This window comes from Leucopleurus acutus (assembly GCF_964270905.1).
Source record: "Leucopleurus acutus genome assembly, chromosome: 14".
In the NCBI taxonomy this organism is placed as follows: domain Eukaryota; kingdom Metazoa; phylum Chordata; class Mammalia; order Artiodactyla; family Delphinidae; genus Leucopleurus; species Leucopleurus acutus.
The window spans coordinates 17,375,977-17,391,832 of NC_139156.1; the positions used below are offsets into that span (position 1 = coordinate 17,375,977).

The 15,856-nt window shown below is 43.6% G+C and overlaps 1 protein-coding gene and 1 long non-coding RNA gene across 4 annotated transcripts in view; one reads left to right on the forward strand and one right to left on the reverse strand.

The window, feature by feature from the left end:
• The window catches only part of LOC309971397, a 1,020,865-nt gene extending 1,008,979 nt beyond the window's left edge, over positions 1–11,886 (forward strand). Inside the window, exon 2 of the long non-coding RNA XR_014326737.1 lies at positions 11,754–11,886. This is a non-coding gene — a long non-coding RNA (uncharacterized lncRNA). The remainder of the gene's footprint in view (positions 1–11,753) is intronic.
• The window catches only part of VTI1A (vesicle transport through interaction with t-SNAREs 1A), a 357,558-nt gene that overhangs the window by 47,303 nt on the left and 294,399 nt on the right, over positions 1–15,856 (reverse strand). The gene's annotated exons all lie outside the window — the stretch shown is intronic.

A 15,856-nucleotide genomic window follows, 5' to 3' on the forward strand; every position in this document is an offset into this window, starting at 1 on the left:
AGCCACCTGGATCTCACCATATACCTTTCCAAATACCATGCAGAGCTACAGGATGTAGAGATTGGTGCCAATGCCACTAGGCAAGAAAAGCCCTTGTGAATACCACTTTGGCCCTCCTGATCAACACCACACCTACAGCAGAACCCAAGTGAGACACCTGGAGTCACCTCAGGTGCCTCCTGATTACTTCCTAATGTGATTGGGTTTTCTTAACTCCTTATGTTGAAACAATTCCCAACTTAACAGGAAAGTTGCAAGAATAAGCACCTCACCACCGCTCTACCTTGCCTAGGACCTCCAGCTCAGGCACTGGGGTAGGGGTACATCTGGGTATAGAGCGGGAGGCTGTTGTTCGCAAGTCTAACTTGCTGAAGACTTGAAGGCAGGGAAATTCCATGGTTTTGTCTAACATCCAAATGAACCTGGACTCCAAGTCAATTGATTTTCTTCCTTATGAGAATGGGAGACAAACAGACCTTGCGAATTAAATGACACAGCCTCCCTGACACCAGGTCCTTCCACGCACATGAAGCACTCGCTTCCTGGTTAGTGATAACCTTATAATGAGGCTCCCCAAGATGGCTGCACCCTGCGTGGGGCACAGGCGAGGCCTGTGGTCTGTGTTCTAAAGTCAGCAGAGCTGCGGTGGTGACCTGGATTTTCATCTAACTTGTGGATATAAGTAATTGCAAATTTCAGCTCTCCCTACTTCACATAGAAATTATTTGGACCGGGGGCTTCCCTGGTGGCACAGCAGTTAAGAATCTGCCTGCCAATGCAGGGGACACGGGTTCGAGCCCTGGTTGGGGAGGATCCCACATGCCGCGGAGCAACTAAGTCCGTAACGCCACAACTAAAGAAAGCCCACGCGCAGCAACGAAGACCCAACGCAGCCATAAATAAATAAATAAATTAAAAAAAAATTATTTGGACCATGCATGTTATTTTTCTTTTCTACTCATCCCAGTTTTTCTTTTAAGAAATGAGTAATTGTCAGTCCTACAAGGCCAGAATTACTTCCTAATGTGATTGGGTTTTCTTAACTTCTTATGTTGAAATAATTCCCAACTTAACAGGAAAGTTGCAAGAATAATAAAATGAGCCCCTGTATCCTTTACCTGAATTTACTGATTGTTATTATTCTGCCCCATAAGCGTTAGCATTCTCTCTCTGCATAAACGCATACTCCATTGGGAACCAACCACCAGACAGTCAGTTGCAGACGTCATATCCCTTTACATTATTTCCATAATACATTAATACATAATACATAATACCCCAGCCCTGCGTCTCACAAAGCATCGAAATCATTCCATTATAGCACAACAATGGAGTCTCACACTCGTCAAGCAATTTGTTTTAATTATGTAAATCACTTCATTCTCTTTTCAAATATCTGCAAGGAGCTGCAAGCCACTGCAGGTCAAAATAGGATGTGGAAGACACGGGGTTGGGACAGAGAGAGACTGAGGAAGGCCAGGCTTGTCCTGGAGGTCACCTATCATATGAGTACTGGGCGGAGTAGGAGACTGGGGCACAGAAGTCCCAGGAAAGGTATCAGGATGCAAGGGGGGAAGTGATATAGTGTCACCCTCTTGTGACACAAATGCCTCATGGCTCATGGCACAAAGCACAGCTATGCACTTTATCTGGGCTCTGGGGGAGAGCAGCACCCCAAAAGATACTGCATCCTCGTTCTACCAGACGTGCCACAGCTGCCCTATGCACCACTGTTTTGCTGGATTCAGTACAAAGAGAAACAAGAGTCACCTAGACGCCCTCAAGTCACCCTCCCCCCAAGATGCCTGATGACAAGACTGGTCCTAGGAGCCCAGAATGTTCTGGGCTTTACACTATCTCACCATGTCTTGTATGGAGTTAGGGTTTAAAATAAGTTGGTTAAGTGTCCCATTGATCTTCAGAAAATTATTTTAATTATTAGTTTTTCGTTGTAACTAAGAAAATTGGGAGAATACAGAGAAACAGAAAAAAAAGAAGGAAGGAAGAAAGGCAGGCAGGTAGGCAGGCCCCCTTAGTTGGATACCCTTAAACAAATGTATTTAACATTTGCGGGTGTTCACTCCCATTGTTCCAGCATACTCCGCACTGTTATAGTTTATGCCTCCCTCTTTCCAGGACTAGGACAACACATTAGAATAGTTTCTCTATTGTGCTTTTAATCTGGCAGCTTTTACTTCGTACTCAGCACTGAATAGGCACTTATTTTCTCTTAGGAATTAAGTGTGCAGTTAGGGTTTGCTGCCCTCAAATAAAGACGGGACTTGGGGAGGCAGGATAGCCAAATGGTTAAGAGGATGGGCTCTGTGCCCAGATCATCTGGATTCGAATCCCTAAATCCCAACTTACTAATTGTATGACTTTGGGCCTTAGTTTTTACCACCTGTAACAGGACACGATAAAATACTTAACCCAAAGGTTGTTGTGAGAATTAAAATATCACACACAGAGTGCAGTGCCTGGTACATAGTAAGCAGTCAATAAACGTTAGCTACTATTACTATGATCATTGTTACAACATTGTTTGAAAAGTCAGGTTTAAAGCACAGATTGGGAAGCTGATGGAAAGCATTTCCCTTTTAAAGAATAAAAACTCAAATGGCCAAGAAATTAGTAGCTTTCAAATTCTGTTTTGAAGGCTATAATATATATGGAGCAAGATTGAAAGGACAAACACCTGAATGCAATATTGCTATACCTTTGTCACTAAACCATAACAGGTGTGGATCTTGTTCTGATTCCTTTCTCCCTTTATGGCTTCAAAGAAAAATAATCCTCGGCTTCCATCTCATCCAAACTACCTGCCATTAAACCAGTCTCACAACTTCTTAAAACACTTATAACCACTTAGAATCCTTTGCTATCTTAACTTTCCTTTTCCTCCAGCTATCTAAGGAAAAGATTGGTTGATGAAACACACAGGACACATTTTCTAGCATCCTTGCTAAAAGCCACCACTTCCTCTCTTATGACAGGAATCAAATGAGAGGTTTCAGTCCTATGGACCACAGGATCCTTTGAGCACTTTTTGTAAATCTGAAGCAAGTCCTTTCCTCTCCTCTCTGAAGGGTGCTAACACGTTTTTCTTTCCAATGGGAATCTGAGTCCTGATTTTCCCATTGACTATTGATTTGAATACAACATTTCCCTCTTCTGGTGAAGTTGCCGGGAGCAGTCAGCAGGTAAGAACCTGATGCCAAGTGCTTCCAGAAACAGGCTCTTTCTAACTATTAAGTCTAAAATTATATTTGAATCTAAGCTTATAAACCGGCTGGTAACGGAATTTAGTAAGGTTTATAAACATAAATTTCAAGTAACTCTTAATAATACTGTTTATCAGGGAGGGAGACACAAGAGGGAAGAGATATAGGAATATATGTGTTTGTATAACTGATTCACTTTGTTATAAAGCAGAAACTAACACACCATTGTAAAGCAATTATACTCCAATAAAGATGTTTAAAAGAAATACTGTTTATCTTTAAAAGTACTAGCTTTTCATTATTTATAGTTTACACACTTGGTGCATTGCTTATAGTCAGTTTTTAACTTCACTTTTTGTTTCTACAAAACACCTTTATTGCCTAAGGTTTCCTTTTATGCTTAACCTTGTCAAAATTCTTGAATATTCCTTAACTCGTCCAATGCATCTATATGGTGTGGCCCCGGCTATCAGTTCCACCTAACCTCATACCACTCTTCCTTCTCTTGCTCTCCAGACACACTGGCCTAACCAGCTTTTGCTCTCTGTATACCCGCTCCCACCACGGGGCTCTTGCACAAGCTCTGTCTATGCCAGGAGCATCTAGGTAATGTCTTCACATCTCAAGGATCACTTCTTCAGGAAACCTGCCTGTTGAGTGAAATCTCTAGACCATAGATTCTCCACCTGTGGTCTCTGGACCTGCATCATTAGCACCTCCTGGGGTCTCGCTAGAAATGCAAATTCTCAGGCTCAGACCTATTAAATCATAAACTCTGGGGTTAGAGCCCAGCAATCTGTTTTAACAAGCCCTCCAGTTGATTCTGAGGCCTGCTGACGCTTGAGAATCACTTGCTAAGATAGTCTTACTGCACTGTGATGCTCTCCCTCATGGCATTCATGACAATTACACTCTCCTGTTTGTGTGATTACTTCATTAATGTCTGTTTCCCCCACTACCCTGAGGGCAGGAACTGTGTTTTTCTTCTCACCATTGTTTCCCTAGCACCAAGCAGTGCTTAGCACATAACAGGTGTTCAATTAATATTTTTCAATAAATTAAAAATAGGAAAAAAAAAAATAGGGCTTCCCTGGTGGCGCAGTGGTTGAGAGTCCACCTGCCGAGGCAGGGGACGCTGGTTCGTGCCCCAGTCTGGGAAGATCCCACATGCCGCGGAGCGGCTAGGCCCGTGAGCCATGGCCGCTGAGCCTGCGCGTCCGGAGCCTGTGCTCCGCAACGGGAGAGGCCACAGCAGTGAGAGGCCCGCGTACCACAGATAAACAAAAAAAACCAAAAAAAAAACCAAATGTAATGTTTAAAAGCACAAATATTATAATAGAAGAAATGGGTTAACGAGATGAACATGTAATTTACAAAAGAGGAAATAGAAATGGCAAATATTTTAATATGTTCAACCTTAACTAGTAAATAAAGAAACTGGTAAAACAATGTGATGCCATTTCCCCCCACTTATCAGGTTAGTGACCATGAAAGGGATTATAACGCCCAGCAAGGACTGGATGATCGCTGCTGTAGGAATGTGTATTTGCGCAGCTTTTCTGGACTGCGGTTTGGCATCATTTTGAAAATTGAAAACGACCCGGCAATGCACTCTTAGTCATGAACTCTAAGGATGCATTAGAACATGTGTGCACTGGTCTATGGATGTGCAAGAGTGGATACTGTGATGCTGTTAGTAACTGTAACTTTGAAATGCAAATATTCATCAATAGGCATGTGTATAAACAAATTGCGATACATTCATAACACCAAGTACCACACAGCCCATAAAAATGATGACGCTGATGAGTAACTGATACGGAACAACGATCACAATATTTAGTAAAGTGAAGAAAGTTCAACTTCATTAAAAAATTGTATCTATATGTGTTCGTAGCAAGAGAAAAATGCCAAGACATATATTCGGCAAAAGGTTATTAATGGTGTGATTTTAAGTCTCCTATAATTTTCTAATTTTTCTAATACATTACTCCATATAATATAAAAACTTAGAATATAACATTTTAAACACCAAGTTTAGCTTAAGCAAAGTATAGCTAGGAAGGTAACACAGTTTTATAAAAACAAAACCAACTAAAGATAATTCTCAAAATATGATTCTTTTGAATTATTCACTGTTTTGGATGAACCATGCCCCAAGTCTTCTCCATTCCCACAGACAATCAAGAATTGCCTACAGCTGGCTACAACGGCCAACAAATCAAGTACTACAGGCTCTGACTGGGATTAAGTGGCTGGTGACTGATAGCATGCATGCAAAGTGCGTCCAAGAATCTCTGGCACAGAAGAGGAAAAAAATCCCTAAACTTAACTAGGAATTCCTGAGGGTACCACGTGTATCTCCAGTGCTGCGGGTTGGGCATTAGTCTACTGGGGAGGTTTAAACAACCCCCAGGGATGCCGCAGACACTGTCATTGGCAGGCGTAACTGCAGCTTGTAAAAGCCTTTCCTTCCATCTTTTTTTTCTCCTCGGAACCATATAGGTTCTTGACATGCTGTTTCCCAGAAGGGGTGCTACGGCATGAATCAGATGAATAAACCATTGAGAGGGTTGTAAAGGCCACTGCACAGGTGTCTGACTGGCACCCGGTTCATGACGTGTTCTTGGCGTCATATGGCAGCAGGGAACAAAAGCATGAGGCTGGAGGTCAAAGGCAGAAATGCAATGACCTTGTGGTGTATTTTCATGAAACAACGCCTGAGAGCTAAATTAAGATGAGGTTTAAGCATAAGACACGTTCTAAACAAAGAACTTATATCAATATAAGGCACGAAACTCCCAAACACAGGGCTCTGAAGTTCCATAACTCAGTGAAGCAGCGTCCTACCTGCCACCAGACTATTAAATTCACTTCTTGAAGCTACAAAGCAGGGCAACATGCTCTTAGTACAAACAGGCAGGAAAGAAGCAAGAACTCAATTCAACCTCATCACGCCCCTTGGTGCAGGTGGGGCGTGTAAAATTATGCTTGGACGTGAGACTTGGAACAAAGGCCAGTGGAACATTTAAAGTCTACTGAGAGGTCACATGCCCAGTCATTCACCCTCTACTAACCAAAGTGGCACCACCAATGGGTTTTTGAGTCTGGTGCCAAGTGGCAGGTGCTGTCCGGGTCCAAGTTTGAGTACTCGAGGGTCGCAGGCTATGCAAAACGCCCTCCGGCTGTGACTCTTAATTTTTTAAACTAGCCTTCTGCCAGATCATTTAGCTGTGATAAGCTCGATCAGTGGTATTTAAATGTCTTGGGACTTCCCTGGTGGCTCAGTGGTGGTTAAGAATCCGCCTACCAATGCAGGGGACACGGGTTCGATTCCTGGTCTGGGAAGATCCCACATGCTGCGGAGCAACTAAGCCCCTGCGCTACAACTACTGAAGCCCGCGCGCCTACAGGCCGTGCTCTGCAACAAAGAGAAGCCACCGCAATGAGACACCGCGCACCACAACGAAGAGTAGCCCCCGCTCGCCGCAACAAAGACCCAACGCAGCCAAAAATAAATAAATAAATGAAAAAGATGTCTTGATCCACTCCATGTGTGTGAGCTATGGTTCTGAAAGCTAAAGGGCACTGCGCTCCAGGCCCAGTACTCACACCAATTCTGGGAGCAGCCGAGAGTGAAAAGAAGCCACATTTTCAAGTGAAAATGTTCATTTTCAGGCAATGATGGCCTCATATTCATCAACTCGATTCCAGGTAGATATTAATAAGAAATTGGGATATTGAGTGCTAATGACTGTGTATCCTTTGCATAATTACAATGACCTCAAGTGCTTCCAAAATGCCAAACTAACTGATTAAAATTAGTCCTGCTGAAATGATAATATCCCAATTCAAATCTCCTGCCCAAATATACTCTCAGAACTATGTTTAAAGATGGATTTAGAGAAGACAAATAGCACTCAGTGCCTGGTCCAGGGCCAAGGTCACTGCGAATTCACGTTTAAAAGCCTTCACTATGGCTCCTGTGCCAGTTCGTAGGAATCTCTCTGTCTTCCTGTTTCTGGATCACTATCTGGTTTCCATTGCTGAGAAAAAAAGAAAAAAAAAGCTCTCAGCCTAGTTTTGTCTAACGTCACCTCTGATTTCACTTGTTTGTTCCTTTTTGGCCTCCGCCATCACACCTTGCAGCTGGAGGGTTGCGTCTGGACCACTGGCTGCAGCACACTCGGCTCTAGCGCCCCTGTGAGTGCAGCTACAGAGAATGTGCCTGCAGCCCTTAAAGCCATCAGAAATGAGCCCCACAGCATCCACACTACCAGTGGTTGACTACCCCTCAGCTGAAATCACATAACCTACCCAGCACCCAAACTTTCCAATCCATTTTATTTATAAGAGACTTTAAATAAAATCTGGTGAGTAAAACTGTAATGTACCTAGTGTAACAACTGTCAAAGAAAAGCCATTTAACTTCTTTGGGGCGGAAGGCAGGAGAAAGCATAAATACTGTTCAGGTCTGCAGTAAATCAGTTCATTGTAGAAGAGTTTATTGAGATCACAGAGTAGATTCCCAGAGAAGGAATTAAGATAGTTTCTTGCAGCATGAACGAAATTGTTACACGTGTATAGATACACACACGTACAGAGCTATATACACATATACAGCTAATCAGTTTAATTCATATATACATACGGAGTGAAAGAAAGAGAGAGAAAAGAAGGAAGAGGAGGGGGGAAGAGGGGAAGAGAGAGGGGGAGGGAGGGGGGAGAGACCAACCATCAATGGTAATAAATACAGCAACAGAATCAACAGTTTCAAAACTCAATTGTGCAGAATTGAACTTATTTTTCTAGCTTATAGGATTAAAACTGGATTTCAACCTAGAGGTAACACACTGCATTGACATTAAGAATAATGTCAGGCTGTGTAAATATTTTTCCAAAGAATATGTGGCATTATTAGTGAGAGTAAGACATAACTGTTATGTTTAAGGAAAGAAAGCCTTTATTTGTTCCCTATACAATCATAACTCAATCAACCAAACACGGCTTTCCCTTGCCCTCAAGCCACCATTATAATGGGAGTTTTGTGTAAGCTCCTTGTTTGTACAAAAGCCTGACGATATAGTCTTGAGGGGTAATCCTAAAGCTGTTAGACCGAAATTAAAACAAATCTTACCGGTAGATCTGGGTTTTTAAGACAGCTCTATTTAAGAGGGCCATGCTGATTATACCGGGAGATAAGCCCCACACAATCGAGGGGTGATCACTTCAGCAAACATGGGCACGGCATTGTAATTTTCTAGTTTTCACCTTACAGAAGAGCAAAGATCTCACAATCACTTTGTGAAACAGCAGCAAATTCCTCAAGACTTAACAGTCCTGGTATGCAAAAGCCTGAGTACGAGGTTGCCTTTATCTTTTTTTTAACCTTAAAAGTAAGAAATAAAAATGAATGCTCACAGGTAAAATGGCTTCACCTGTCACCAAAACAGAGCAGGACAGACAAGGAAGGGCGTTCTGTCCTATTTTTGCATCCTTAAATCCAATGGGAACTTGATATCATGGATTGACAAACAATCTGGATTGTTTCCAACTTTTTGGATTTTCTTAAAATTTCATCTCTGTCCCTGCCCCAACACCTACATATCAATAATCTACACACCACAAACATAAGGCATCATAGTGGTCTAGACACCATGTTTTGAAATTTTAGAACAGAACGATTGAAACTGTCGAATGTCTATTTCTACCTCCTTAGATTCCATGTCTCCATGTGGACTCCTGCATATTTTCCTTGTCTATATCTATAGCTTCACGATCCCCCTTCTTTATTTCTAGTTCTTTTCAACCCCGGCTTGGAAGACTCCAGTATTCCCCACACTGCTCTCCAAATTCACTTCTCAGCAGCGCATTTTTGTTTTGCTTGATTACAGCACCAGCGTTCAATCACCAAGCAGTCTGAGAAGAGCTGGGGTTGGCTAGACCCTGGAAATGCACCCTGACTCTTCTGATCTGGGTAGCCTTGGCGTGTTGGGACAGTGAGAAGACACGGGCCCTTAGTGGCAATGAGAGTCTGGGGGTGGGAAATGAACAGGTGGGGGCTTCCGTGGGTGTAGAAAAGCATGCAGTTCCTTTGAATCTGCTTCTTGAACCAGTAAAACAAAATTCCTTCATACTTTGTGTAGGTGTTATGGTTGACTGGGAGGATTCCCTGAATTCAAATGACTCTTTGCAAGCTTGAGACTGGAGATTCCCTGAATTCAAATGACTCTTTGCAAGCTTGAGACTGGAGAAAAGAAGCCTTTTTGAGAAGTGTTTTGCAGTTGAACTGCGTCTGTTGTCTGTTTCCAACAAAAATACTTTCTAACACAGTGTCACTAAGCGTTGGTTCAGCAGTGCATGTGAACGGACTTAATACACTAGGGGAAATAAGAAATGGATTTTGTTAAGTTTATTAGCAGCTAAAAACACGATACTTCAACAGTGGGAGGAAAGTGATCCACCCACACAATTTGAGTGGAATGAACATTTGGCTTTAACTACAGCTAATATGTGAAACCTAAAACCTAGTTTTCCATCTAAAGACTGTTGGGGGTCCATTTTTACACTACCTTGATCAAACCAGGAATTAAAGATCAAGCTGGCTCCCTCCAGTCCTGAGGGGTACTGGTATTTCTCCAGTCACCCCTCTTCGCATCAGCATTTCCTTAGGCTTGTCTTTCCCTCCCACCTTAGCTTAACTTGGCTTCCAACCAGGGATGCATTTCTACCAATCAGATGCCCCAGCTCCCTTGCTGTAAGACAGGAGGCTGAGGGAAGTAAAGTAGGCACCAGCGCTTCTGCGGGAGCCTTGCACAGGAGGGTCACTGATCTCTGAGGCCACTCTTATTAATACAGACACGGTCTCATTGGTGAGTCAGCTCCAGCCAAGACTAAGGCTAAGCAAGGAGGCCTACATGCTGCTCAGGTTTTAAAGAGAAACGATACATGTGAAAAATAATGCTACCAAAAAGGTTCATTGGAAACTGGTTCTGCGTTGGGGTCTTAAGCCCTTCATTTAATCCTCACAACTACTCTTGGAGGGATTTCCTACTATGATCTTCCTTTTACAGATGAGGAGACAGGCTTGGGAAGCAAAGGTGGTGAATGGCAGGGCCAGGGGCTGAGCCCACACCCCTCTGCCAGGAGCCCTTCCTCTTGACCACTGTGTGTCCAGCATCACGACTGCAGCCAGTGCTTCCTCCTGCCTCGTTGGGTCACTGACCCCTTGCACTAGATTTACCTTGGTGTGTGTTTAAAAAATGCAGATTCCCAGACCCCACTCCACAGGTTTTGATTTAGCAGGTCTGGGATGAGGTCCAGCAATCGGTCTTTATAACCCACACCCCAGGTGATTCTGAAGCAGAGAAATGTTTGTGGATTACTGAACTAGGGATGTAGTGGAGACATGGGGATGGGGTCTCCCAGGACTGAGCTGGTGGAGGAAAAGGGGTGCTCCTTACAGATGCTCAGAAGAAAGTACAACGTGGAGATTTTGAGACAATCCACAGTATTATAAGACTTTAAAAATGAGACCACCCCAGTTCTAGTCCCACCTTCTCTATGACCCTTCCTGTTTGTGCTAATCCCCAGTGAATAAACTGCTTTCCAGATTCCTTCAGCTCCAGTTTGGATCCCACGGTTATACTCTGTTTTGTTTTATGTATCTTTCCTTTATTTTACAGGTGGTTATCGCATAAACACTATTTGAAAATAACTGTGGGGATATGAAATAAGTGACAATTCTTACATACAAAGATGCTCAGGGCAATATTATGTATAATGGTGAAAAAGTATAAACAAACAAAATGTCCAGCAGTAAAAGATTAGTTAAACTGTGCAGATATTCTAAACAATGGTTCGAAGCATATTTAATGATATGGAAAATGCTCACATTATGTCAAGTGAAAAAATAATTCTATTTATATGATTTTATAAAAAATAAAAACAAAAAATTGGAAGAGAAAACATCTAAATGTCAGAGTGGGTCTCTCTGGGTATTCAGCTTATGGATAATTTAAAATTTTCTTTTTATATATTTCTGCATGTGATTAATCTTCATCATAAACCATTTTCATATTAAAAATGTCATTAAAGAGGCTTCCCTGGTGGCGCAGTGGTTAAGATTCTGCCTGCCAATGCAGGGGACACGGGTTCGAGACCTGGCCCGGGAAGATCCCACATGCTGAAGAGCAACTAAGCCCTTGTGCCACAACTACTGAACCTGCACTCTAGAGGCTGCGAGCCACAACTACTGAGCCCGCGAGCCACCACTACTGAAGCCCACGGGCCTAGAGCCCGTGCTCCGCAACAAGAAAAGCCACCGCAGTGAGAAGCCCGTGCACTGCAACAAAGAGTAGCCCCGCTCGCAGCAACTAGAGAAAGGCTGCGTGCAGCAAGACCCAACGCAGCCAAAAATAAAATAAATAAAAATAAATAAATTTATTATTATTATTTTTTTGCGGTACGTGGGCCTCTCACTGCTGGGGCCTCTCCCGTTGCGGAGCACAGGCTCCGGATGCGCAGGCTCAGCGGCCATGGCTCACGGGCCCAGCCGCTCCGCGGCATGTGGGATCCTCCCGGATCGGGGCACGAACCCGTGTCCCCTGCATTGGCAGGCGGACTCTCAACCACTGCGCCACCAGGGAAGCCCATAAATTTATTTTTTTAAATGCCATTAAAAAATAATAGCAGCAAAGAAAGAGAAAAAGTGACAGTAAAAGAGAGACAAAAGATCTCCTCAAGGAGCTTAAAATTGAATGTGGGTCTTCCCTGGTGGCGCAATGGTTGGGAGTCCGCCTGCCGATGCAGGGGACACGGGTTCGTGCCCCGGTCCGGGAAGATCCCACACGCCGCGGAGCGGCTGGGCCCGTGAACCATGGCCGCTGAGCCTGCGCGTCCAGAGCCTGTGCTCCGCAGCGGGAGAGCCCGCAACAGTGAGAGGCCCGCGTACCGCAAAAAAAAAAAAAAAAAAAAAAAAAAAAATTGAATGTGGACCATGAGCAAGTTGTATGTGGAGTAGTTACTCCTACCTGTGCTCCCACTGAACCCTGACCTACCCATTCCAGCACTGGTCACGTAGCAATTCTGCATCACTGAACTTGGGCCTGAAGGACTGACTCTCTGCTGGATGGTGAGGGTGGGGGCTGTGTCCTCCTTGGTCATCCTGGTACCCACTGCACCCAGCAGAGTGCACACACAGGGCTGCCTCTCAGTACATCTTTATTGCATAGTGAATGAATGACTTAGGTCTCACCTCCCCAACTAAGTTAATGGTGCTTGGAGGGCTGGGCTCACACCATGTACAATATTTCTGAATTTCTTTGAACACCAGTGTTGGGCATACAGCAGGTGCTTAATCAAGACTTGCTCATCTGATGGAGATCCTATCACAAGGAAGCTTGCCGGCTGAGAGGAACCAGTCTCCTAGATGTCTTTCCCGGAGCGCACGCACCACTGCGGCATGTGTATAACTGTAAGTGCCTCGTGGAAGGGAAGAGCTGACTTTGTTTGCTGAGAGAAGCATCTAGGTAGTCCTGGATCTTTATCTGCAAAAGCAGTCATGCCTTAACATACTGCTCCACCCCACACCCCTTTTGGAAAAAGATTGATAAGCATAATGATGATGTTTTAATGAATTTAATTGCACATTCCTTATGTTCTTGCAGAGTTGCCAACCAGCCACTTCAACATCCAGCAGTTTACTTGTAATAACTTTTCCCCCTTTCTCTTGCCAGGGAGCGTAATTATTCTTGCGGTAATTCCTCTCTCTCTCTCTCTCTGCTCCCTTTCCCTCTCTCTTTTTCTCAGTGTTTTTTTCCCTTTCTGGGAATTACTCTAAATGGATATCTTTGAAAAGAGGGTGGCAGGCTGCTTTTGGTACAGGACTTACCAAGGACCCCTTCATCAAAGAAGCCCTTGTGACCACGCTCTGGACCTGAGCCAATCAGATCATCTTGCTGTCTGTTTCTGAAAAAACTCTGACCCTGGTATGCAAGTCGAGCCGGAATCTGCAGACAGGCTGACTGCACTCTTAGGCCAACCTGTCTTAGCTGACTGAAAAAACGCTGAAGGGAAAATTACCTGTTTGGCTCCAGACGGAATTAACTTTTTTTTTTCTATATACACACACAAGTATGTTTATTATTTTTTGTTTAAAAGCGTTTGCCTATCTAATATATTCATTAATGTTATCTGGTCAGTACTTGAAACATTTTGAAATATGTGCAAATGCAATAAGGCTACAAGGCCTGGAGGCAAAATAAGATGAATTTTCTAATTAAATGACAGAAAACTGTTTGGGGATTAACGAATGGAGTTCTGTAATCTGTTTACGGGCGCTGCTCCATGCAGGGACATATGGTCCATGTACAGGCCCTGGTGGCTTAGGGGGCCTGGATACCAACCAGCCCGGTCCCTCCCCTACCCCTCTTCAAACCTCACACACCTTGACTCAGATACTGCAGGTAGGTGGTGAGGCCCCAGTCTCAGCAGATCCACCCCTGCCCCCGTCCCTTCTCAAGCAGCCCAGGGCTCGGCTCACCCACTGGGAGTCCACTGTCCCAAGCCGGTATCTTCCTGCCCTAGGTGCCAAAGAAATGCCACAGAATTTTGAGTAAACTTATCTTCGGAGCAGAGTCCCCGAAAAGTCTTACATTCTCTTCAACCCTCAGGCCCACGTTTTTGACATTTCTAGACAATTCCAGAAAAAGGTCATAATTGAGAAATATATTTGATAGTTGCTATCTGAGAAAAGGTACCAACACGTTTCTTTCCTGGACCCATTCTAGAATTTTCCTCTGAAAACTCAGGCATGCGGATGCTGCACACAAGTGTGGCTCCTGCACGCTGGCACTGAAACAGAGAAGATATGACCTTTGCCCTCAAGGGTAGGGTCTGGACACCTCCACACTGGTATCTTCAGGATTAGTGTGAATGCTTAAAAAATAACAGTTTTGGGCTTCCCTGGTGGCGCAGTGGTTGAGAGTCCGCCTGCCGATGCAGGGGACACGGGTTCGTGCCCCGGTCCGGGAGGATCCCACATGCCGCGGAGCGGCTGGGCCTGTGAGCCGTGGCCGCTGAGCCTGCGCGTCCAGAGCCTGTGCTCCGCAACGGGAGAGGCCACAACAGTGAGAGGCCCGCGTACAGCAAAAAAAAAAAACAAAACAGTTTTATATCACTAATGTGTTAACAGTGGCACAACGTACAGGTGATAGAATTATTGTGCCATGTATTTTTAATTTGTACTTTTCAGAATTTTCCAAAATTTCTATAGTGAACTTTTACTTTTGTAGGAATATAATATGTTATTAAAAAGAAACTTCTTGGGAGCACTGCACAGGCACATTCCTGAATTACATGGAGTCGAGTTAGGGACAACAGGCCAGGCGACATCCAGTAATGGTGAAAGGGGGTCTGAATCCAAAGAGGGAGGAGGGGGGATTTTAATGATTGGGGCAGCCTGAGAGTCACAGCTGGCTTGGGCTAACTTCCTGGAGTGTTAAATCAAGTAATAACAAAAATATGACTGTGTTTTACATAACGAGATTTCATAACTTCCTGAGAAGTAAACAGTCCGTTCCCCCTTGGTTGTTTCCTCCTATGGAATGTCTACCTTCTTGCTTTCGGCTCAGCCTTTCCCCAAAGTTTTCTTTATCTACACAGAAGCACAATGGCCCAAACAGAATACCAACCCTATTCTCTCTGGTGGTCCAGCTTGCACAACAGGGGCTATATCAAATTGCAGGAAGATATGTGCTCCCTTCTCTCCCTGGCTCCTAGCTTCCTACCTGTGCTGTGTGCAGAATTCTTCCTGTTACAGATTTAGAGTTGACCCTGGAAAGGACAGATGAAAATTCTCTGATGGTTTGAGTCACTCTGACCTAAAGGGTTTTCTCCCACTTTTACAATCCCCACGAGGTCCTGGACATAAGCTGAAATTGAGGCTTTCCTACCCATTAAAAAAAAATCAAATTCTTTTCATATAATAAATTCACAGAGAATGATCATACTCTGTTCCTGGCTACTTCAACTCTGGGTAGGCAGAACACAAATCAGGGGGAAAAAGTCTATTTTTGCCCTTGCACAGTCTCTTTTCCCATACCAAGGGGTAAAGAGCTCATTTTCATTGTAATTGTATTTCTGAATGAGCAATTGAAAAATGATAGAAAAAATTTCTTGCAAATAGTGCATGGCATGTTATAAAACTATTAGATAACAGTAATTAGAGGTCTGGTTTCAACAGCACATGGTTAATCTGGAGGGAAAATGCTCACAGTTTAAGCAGAATAAACTCTAGGATTTGCACACTGTCTACCATTTTGAGAATAGTAACTCAGAGAAAAAAAGAAAAAAAGTTAACTCATTCTCCTTCCAAAGTGGAGAAAAGTGGCTTGGAGATGTTAGTTCTTTCTGGTTATGGGATTAAGGGTTGTATTATCTTTATATTTAAAAAAGTGAAGCTTCTTGGTTACTTCTCTCATGGACACAAACCTGGAGAAGGAATTCTTTTTTGCAAAAATAAGTTGTAAGTCTAACAGCTGATAAGACATATCACTCTGTATATGTTATAGGTAAACTCTCCTTATATTGCCATCCTCTTAGGGGCAGTGTCTATGTTATGTAATCTTATCTTT